Below are 9505 nucleotides of genomic sequence, written 5' to 3' on the forward strand. Positions count from 1 at the left end.
GTTATGCAACCCGTGTGAGACTATGGAGCTCAAAAGATGCGGGGGGGTGGGAATGCTTGCATGAGTTCTTTAACTCATATGTATATAACAAGCAAACCAATTGTATTTTTAAAAGCTATCATTTCCTTCACACTATTGCAAATAGCAGTTTGCAATTGTACACACCTTTGTGCAGAGGGGCAGTGCCTGGGGGGGGGCAACCATTTGCCCCCCAATGTTGTTTGGAGGGCGTCCCAAAGTTCCAAAAAATCAGGGCCAAGCATGGAGCCAAGCGTGGTTTCAGTACCCAGGTCCTCCTCCTCCTCCTCCAGCTGCTGAGGGGAAGGAGAGGGAAGTGATCCCTGGCTGATGGCGGCGGCAGCAGGAGCCGCCAGCCATTTAAGCTGTACTGCCGCCATGTTCAGTTCTGCCCCCCAGCTCCTCCCGACGTCTTGACTAATGCCAGGATGTCGCACACATGACGCCCCGCCCCCCAGCTCCCTCACAAGTGGTGCCTCTTGTCTATAACAGAGGTCTCCAAACTAAGGCCCATGGGCCGGATAAGGCCCGAGGGACTCATTTATCCGGCCCGCAGCAATCCCCGCCGCCTGCTGCCACTACCCGCTCTTACCGGCGCAGCTGCCCACTTCTGGGTCGGAGGAGCATCGGAAATAGCTTGTGCACGTGGGCAAACATTATTTCCGGTGCACATCCGGGTTGTCAGAGGACAGTGCACATGCACACAAGCTATTTCCAGTGCTCCTCTGACCCGGAAGCGTGCTGGAAATAGCATGTGTGCACGCATATGGGCGTGCGCTTCCCCGCCCTCCAGCCCGGCACGCAATCAGCGCTGGAGACACCGGCCCAAGTCGCGGTAAGTTTGCTGACCCCTGGTCTATAACGTCATCAAAGCTGCAGCTGCTGTGCATTTCGTCTGGACACTGGTGGTCATGTTTTCAAACTAGTGTGCAATGATGTTCTCTATTCCCCACCTGATAACTAGTGTTTCCACAAACCTTTTAATAATAAAAATAAAAATACATATATTTTTCACAGTTTTTTTTTTTTTGAACGAGAGGGACTAGAATCTGTTCCTAGGGCAAGAGATAGGGTGATAGACTAAGGCAGGCTTCCTCAAACTCGGCCCTCCAGATGTTTTGAGACTACAATTCCCATCATCCCTGACCACTGGTCCTGCTAGCTAGGGATGATGGGAGTTGTAGTCCCAAAACATCTGGAGGGCCAAGTTTGAGGAAGCCTGGACTAAGGGATCACACACTCTTTGAGCAGTTTTCCGTTTGCCCCGCCACTTTCCCTGGGAAAACTCGCCCCGAATTGAAGCAAATGTCCACCTGTGGAAAGCTTGATACTATGCCCACTTGCAGGGGTTATGATGTGTGACTTGCACATGCGGGTTTTAAACAACAACAACAACAACAACCATAAACACATACTGGAAGCACAATTGTCTTGTAGTAATTTAAAAAGAAAAGGCCCACAACCACACCATGTTGTTCACAAGCCAGCATAGGTGTGAACTTTATTGTGGCATCATTGTCATTTGCGATATTCTTAGCGGTGGAGAAGCTTAGGGAAATCTCTTTTCATCCATTATTAATAGGAACACTGAACGGTGTTGTGTTTTTTTTTAAAAAACTTGGTATGAAATGAGACACTGTTAGAAAAAAGGGGGGGGGGTTGTCATCATTCAGGAAAGAGAGAAAGAGAGAACTCACACTTCCTAAGTGTGTGCTGGTGGTAATGTTGCTTTGCACATTTATTTTTTCCTTTTGCAGTCAACCTCTAAATGGATCACATGGCTTTTTGCTATTGGCAATATGCAACTGAAAGATATTAGTATGAGTAACAAGATTAAAGCGTATGTTCCATTATTGCAAACGCGTCTGCTGGTTGGTCAGGGGACAGGGAGAGGCAGTCACACTCCTGCCCTTTGCCTTAGCAAAGGTCTGATCTGCCAAATTCAGCTGATGAAGCTTTCAATGGCACAGAATTAAATGTTTCACTCGCTGCAGATCAAACGGCTGTTAAAGGACTGGTTATTCAGAAGCTGATCATCCCAATTGCAAACCACTCTTCTTCTTTTTTAAAGGAAATTTGTTAAGGCTTACTTGGTTTTCTGATACAGTGGTACCTCGAGTTACATACGCTTCAGGTTACATACGCTTCAGGTTACAACTCCGCTAACCCAGAAATAACGCTTCAGGTTAAGAACTTTGCTCCAGGATAAGAACAGAAATCGTGTTCTGGCGGCGCAGCGGCAGCGGGAGGCCCCATTAGCTAAAGTGGTGCTTCAGGTTAAGAACAGTTTCAGGTTAAGAACGAACCTCCGGAACGAATTAAGTTCTTAACCCGAGGTCCCACTGTACTCATTTTACCTATACAACACAGCAATGTTTTATGCATAATTATTTACTTCGAACGTCTGTGTAAAATGGTTTCACCACTGACATGTAGAAGCTGCACAGATTCACCATGGGTTTTGGAAAAGGCCTTTCAGATACCAGCACCAGTGCTTATTGCCCAAAACGCCTTGCTGAAAATAAAATAAATCACATTTTCTCCATACGCAGTGTTAGGGATTATAAATACATGATAAAAATCACACAAATTAGTAATTGCCCGTGGAACAACTTTCCTTGCAAGGCAGCAAAAGGGACCAGCTCAAATAACATCCATTGAGCCCAGGATTCTCTTTCCTGCAGAAGCCGCCAAACAGATGCCTCTGCGATGCTCACAGCCAAGGCGTGAATGCAAGAAAGCCATCCTTGTGTCATCTGTTCCACCACCTGGTATGAAGAGGTGCATTGCTCTTGAACATCGCTTCCTTTAATTATTAAGCAGATCTCACATTTGTTATTATTTTTAAAGCTTTAGATGGTTTTCTTCTACTGACATTTCAAAAGACCTTTTAGTATAATATGGGACTTTGCCAAGTTTAGGATGTCTCTCCAAACACGACACTTATGCACCTTCCATGAACAAAGTTAACATCACAGTTTCAAGATCTATGCTCTCTAATACTTACAGTCATACCTCATGTTGCATACACTCCGTGTTGCATATGTTTGGGATACGCACTCCCGCACCCCGGAAGTGTTTTCCAGAGTGCACGGGAGCGCCGGATGCGCAAAACGCTTCTGCACACTTCACGCATGCACAGAAGCACTCAAATCTTGTGACTTCCGGGTTTTTGGGGGTTTTTTAACGTGCGTTCGAGTTACGGTCACCCGCGTTATGCACGGCGACCCAGAACGGATCGCATGCATAACCCGGGGTTCCACTGTATCAGTGCCCTCGTCCATCAAGGAGACAGTGGACACCATGGTACATTTGCAGCCTCCAGTCTCAGCCACAGTCCAAACCTTGCATATCGGTCCTGGTTTTGCACAAGGCCTAGGAGTTGAGGGATGAAACGTGATGCTATTGGCAAGCAAATGCAGGCCACACCCTCAATTGTTTCCATGTTGACCTGCAGGCAGGTTCATGAATCCTATATGTGCTAAGTCACAGCAAATTGCTTTCTCTTTCATGCAACTGAGAATAAATTCCAGTTGGGGTTGAACGTATGGCACTAGGATGATTTGACTTCCAAAAGGAAAGAAGAGAGGGGAGAAAGTATATTGTAGGTCTTGACTCGAGGGAGGTGCTATGTGAGGACTGTGAACCTAGATCCCTGACCCTGGTGCAAAAGCAGACACTGCAAGAAGCATGGAGTTGCCACTGTAGTAGACTATAGAGCTGTATCCAATTAATGAGTTAAGAAGGCCATTGGTCCATCCAGCTCAGAGGCCATCTAAGTAGGGTTTCAGATGGGTCTCTCTCAGCCCTATCTGGAAATGTCAAGGATTGAACCTGAATCTCATGCATGCTAAGTCTGCTCCACTTCTGGGTGGGGAGGAGTTGCAAATGGTCCACGTGGCCAGTCACTCTACTCCGGGGGCGGAGGGGGGCGGGACTGCATCCCTCATCATCAGGAAGGTTCCAGCCGTGCCATAGCTCCGGCCAACCAATCCAGCTGGCTTGGGGGAGTGGCCAGGACCATTTAAGCCTCTGCGTGAGCCTAGGAACATCCTTCTGGCTCGGTTTTCTGATCTCCCGCCCTACCCTACCCTTTTCAGGTTCTGACACTGGCCTTGCTATGGACCTCGGTTGGTCGCCGTTGAGGCGCCTGGTAGGAATTTTTCCACTTGGCAAATTGGCTTGGGCCATTTGGTTTTCGCCTACCTCGTAGCAATCGTCACAACTTTGTAAGGTTCAGCGGTTAGGCATTGGTGAAACTTGGTTTGGGGGAGGGGAGGTGTGGCCATCACCTGCCCCTCCAATATTAAGGGTATTCCGTTAAAGGAATATGGGGGTGTGGATCTTGTCCGAAGCCCGGGGAGGGGCTAGGGCCATGCCACGACCCCATCAGGAACCCTGAGGGAGTTTGAGTCGATTTGCATTGCCGGGTTTCCCCCTACTGGTGGTTAACCCTTCTGAGACTTCCTGCAGGCGGGCAGGAGTCAGATATAGTCGGTTTCGTTGCAATGCCTAAGCCAATACCGCTCACATTCTGTAACCAATAAAGGTGTGGCCTAAATTTGCCCAATAACCATTAACCTAATATACTGTGTCTTTGTGTCTTACTCATCAATGGTGGGTGGCCTCGGGGTCTCGACACACAAGCATGTGCTCTATGACAGCCTATGTCTCATTTCCAAATGCCTTCTTGTAAAAAGGCACTTGGAAGAGCCGGGTCTGTCTCAGCTTTCTTTTCCTTTCATTTACTAAAATGCCCGGCTTCCCCAAGTGCTTTATGTTCACTCACAAACAATGCTGTCCCTTCCTGATGACATCATCTGGGTGGTCTTCCGGTTAATCCTTTTGTATTGCTGTTCTAGAGTCTAGTCACTAAGGGACCATACACACATTTGCTTGTCTGAATTAAAACAAACGTCAGTCCACAGGGAAACTGACTGGCATTTGTTTCAATTCAGCAAAGAACAGGGGGGTTTCCTGAGGAAAGCATTCGGACAGCAAAAACAAACAAACAAACAAAAAAAACCAACCTATCGGACCCATGACTAGAAATGAAAGTGTAAATTGGTCCTAAGCGGCACTGCACTTAGTTTTATCCGAGTAGAGTTGGGCATTTCCGCTGGCTGTTCTGTTCTTCTTTAAGAGAAAGAATAAAATAAAATCACTTCACCTTCGATTACATATTGAAAAGCCGTAGGTGTCCCACCTTCTCCCACTGGGTCTCATCCTTTCCCTTCTAACCTCCGAGGACTCAAAATTGGTTTGCCAGGTTGCAGTCTAGAGAATACGATGCACCTGAATTTTCTCAGTACAGCAGGGGGGGGAAGGCAGCCGCTGACTGCTCCCACTGCCCAATTATTTTCCAGACAATTTAATTATCTGCCTTCTCCTTGCACGTTGCGCTGCTGGTGCAAGAAGGGGCAGATGATGGAACTCGGTAGGGAAAGGGTTGCCTTACTTCCTGCTTATCTCCTGACAGTTCTGGTCGCCTCTCCTAAAAAAGGAGCTGGAAAAGGTTATGGAAATGGCAATCATAATGCAAATAGAGGAGTATTTAAGGCTGCTTCTGAATATCAGTTGCTGGGAACAACAGGAGGGGAGAGTCTTCTTGTGCTCAGGCATTGCGTGCAGCTTTTCTGCAGGCATCTGGTTAGCTCCTGTGAGAACAGGATGCTGGACTTGATGGGCCATTGGCCTGATCCTGCAGGCTCTTCTTCTTAGGCTATGTTCCGCTGCAGCAGGTGATTCAAAGGCATATGAGCATCCTACGGATTGAATTTGGGATGCTGGCAGAAGTATGCTTTGCAGGGTTGAATATTCCTTCCCTTGAGCCCTTGGTGTAAAGGCAGTAAAGTGACTCTCCATCGGAGCTGGAGCTGTTTACACCAGTCCCAGGCTACAATTGAGCAGGACAGGGAACCAAATCCTGCTCTCAGCCTGCACTCAGGTTTCTACTCCTCACGGATGGAATGATACGTTTACAAGTGTGCGGGAAACACCTGTTAAAATCTCAAGAGCCAGAGGGGCTTGAAGAGTTAAGGTTCCCACTGGCCAGAGGGTCCGGCTTTGCTTCAGTGCTCTTCGCCATAACCAACAGGAGTCCAGAAAAAAAGACCCCTTCCCCAAAAAGCCTTGTGAATAAACCATGTGAAGTGGGGAGAGATTTGCATAACGTATGCATGTCAAATAATGCAGTTTGTCTTGCTGCAGAACTGGTTCTGTACTGCTGCATCAAGTTTTATCCTTCTTTGCCCAAGTGCAGACTTGTATACGGTCCTGCCCTTGATCAGGCAAACAAAGAAACTGTGACCAGATCATTATGAGTCAGTCTCACTGGTGGTGGGAAATCCCTATTTTGCAGAGATGGTTCTCAACTTAAAAGTTGCAGCCTCAGCAACAGATCACCTGTAAACACGGCTCTTTGTGTATGTGTATGTGTATGTGTATGTGTATGTGTATGTGTATGTGTATGTGTGTGTTCGATCTGTCTGGGTGTCAAGAGCAGCCCAATGTATCTTCAGAGGTGGTCTGATCCTATGTGACACATGACCAGCCTTTAAACAGTCGCAAGGAGAGCGGTAAAAGCAACAAGGACTATTCACCTCTGGAAAAGGAGTCTCAGGGGAGTGTTTTTCACGCTGAGTAAAACACTTGTTAAGAGGAGGAGACAGCAGCGGTTGTTATCTGATCCACCTTTGGGGTGGGTCTCGCCTCCCTCCATCTCTCCCCTCTAAAGCAGCTTAGTCTCTTTGGACCTATAATAGCAGGAATTCCAGAGGCTCATGGCAGAGGTATTTTAAACGCAGACATTGAAGCGATGAGGTTGATGGACAGAATAAGACTTGTCCTTCCAGCTGTCCAAGGAACAGCGGGAGGGGGAATGGAATCAGGGTCATTTGGAACGGAAGAGCTTTCCTTCCTCGATCTTGATCCCCTCATTTGCCTCCCCGTAGGGTGGGGAAGGGGAGAATAAACACAGAGTGCAAAAGATCTGGACAGACAGAAATCTATGCGATAGCATGGAGTCCAAAGGTAGGTGCTGTTATTTTCTTTAGGAAAAAAAAAAAGGAAGAAACACAAACTAAATTCTACAGAGTGGAATCAATCCTTGTTTTTTAAAAAAATAAAAATAAAACAACACAATAACAACAACACAGAAGTAAGGATGGAGTCACACAACAGTGTTTCTACCCTCTTCACATTATGAGCACTGCCCAAAATTCCATATATATGCATGGAGAACTTTGGGGAGCAATAGCTGGCCTGTCCTCTTTTAGGAAAGTTGTACATATTTATTTGGGAGGGGGAATCTCTGACATTGTCCGTTCGTTACTTTCTGGGAACAAATTTCAACACAATGTGGAGCCTCGGCGTTCCGCTTTCCCCCCCAGGATGGTGAGAGGTGTGAGGATGTCATGGGCATGTCTTTATTTGGAGCACAGTACCTCACTGATCATCTGACCTACCAGGAACAATGAGGTTTTCCAATCAGGTGATCAGAGGAAATATGCTATCAAACCAAAGCAACAGCAACCAATTCATCCAGGTCTCCTCCAGATTCTTTTGCAGGAAGGGTTAGGGTTTCAAGTACATACCGTAAATTTAGGTTTGCACAATTAAAGCAGACCAAAGTCCTCTGCAAGAGTGGTATGCCCCATTTCACCGCTTGAAGCGAAAGGGGGATCGTAGAATTGCGAGGGTCCAACCCCCATAGTGCAGGGATGTGCTGGTGCCCCATTGCTGGTGCCTCTCTTGTGGGATGTGAAACACAGAGCAGTCAAATACAACATTCCTAGAGAGGGATGTTTGTCCAGCCAGTAGATAAACTTCCTGTTTCCTCCAGGGCTGGGACAAACTTCCTCTACATGTGACCAGAGGTGGGCGTTGCCTTACCTGTGCAGGTAACAAAATAGCACAGGGCAGGCAGCCATCTCTCTCTCTGACTCCATTCCTCGAAGAAGTAACATCTCCTTAGCTTGAGATGCTTCCAGCCAAGGGAAGACAAAGGAACTATCTCCTTATGGGATAGATTCCAAATGTATATATTTTGTAACTTAAGTCTGCATTCTGGAATCCATCTGTGAACAGAATATGTGAGTAAACTATTTTATACCTTTTTTGCTAGACTGTGTTGTGTCTATTCTTTTTAGGAGGGAATAAAGGGGAATTACAAGGAAACTTATTTTTGAGGCTTATATAAGCCTGGCAACAACTTATCCGCTGTGTAAGTTTAAAAAGGGAATGTTACTCTGCTGAATTATAGAACTTGCTAGCACAAGTTGGGAAGTTACAGGTAATTAGCCGTGTTGGTCTGCCATAGTCAAAACAAAACAAAATAAAAAATTCCTTCCAGTAGCACCTTAGAGACCAACTAAGTTTGTTCTTGGTATGAGCTTTTGTGTGCATGCACACTTCTTCAGAACAAACTTAGTTGGTCTCTAAGGTGCTACTGGAAGGAATTTTTTTATTTTATTTTGTTTTGACAAGTTGGGAAGGATATTACTAAACAATATATCCTCTCCTGCCTCCCTGAACATTCCCACATCTCTTACCTGTGTGGCATGGCGATGCTGGCTTTTGCTGAAATCTCACAAGGTCTCGCTGAAATCTCACAAGATCTCATGCGCTCTGTGAGATCTCATGAGATTTCAGTGCGATCTTGCACACCCTGCTGCTGATGCTTCTCTGCTGGCGGCGGGGGTGGTGGAGGTGAGCTGGGTGCCACTTCTTAGATTTCTGCTGCTTGAGGCAGGTGCCTCACCTTGCCTCATCAGTGGGCTGGGCCAGACCCTCTGTTATCCTAGCACAAGAAACCGACTTTTTTGCAAAATGACTTTTTGCTGTTAGGAAAGTGATGGGGGGGCGGACACTGAAAGGTTTGGGATGAATGAATGACCAACAGGAAGACCTATATCCACTGGCCAAGCAAGTCAGGCTGAATGCTTAATAACAAAATGGTAATCTGGAGGAGCAGGAGTCCATGGTGTATACGAAGTAGGAATGAACAATCTCACCCCATTCATGAAATGTTGCTACTCAACTGTCTTGGTTTCCCTTGAAATTCATTGGCTGTTCTGACTGAAGAGGAACACTCCAATTTGGTTTTAAATTTTGGTTTCGTCTAAAAAAATAATGGCTACTCCGCTACAGAGGACTTCCAGAAGAGAACAGGTGTACACAAAACACTGTGCAACTTTTAAAACCACAAGCTTTGGCCTTGTGGGTTCATATAGAACCTTTTCCTCTTTTTTTTTTTTTTTTGCATCACTATTTCAAATTTGCTGTGCCACTATTTCCCCCCTGCTGGATTCCAAGGTTAACGGAGTCTTTAAAATCAAAATCATGAGGTAAACCAGTTGAGTGACTCCACCTTCTGTTTTTCTGAGGTATGTCGGGGGTGGGGAAATCTTAAAAGTGCAGAAAAAGGTGATGGAGGGCCATGGAAATGACAGGAGCGATTTCCTCCCCCTTCTCACACGAAAATATC

This window comes from Lacerta agilis, chromosome 9, assembly GCF_009819535.1.
Source record: "Lacerta agilis isolate rLacAgi1 chromosome 9, rLacAgi1.pri, whole genome shotgun sequence".
NCBI classification, from domain to species: Eukaryota; Metazoa; Chordata; class Lepidosauria; order Squamata; family Lacertidae; genus Lacerta; species Lacerta agilis.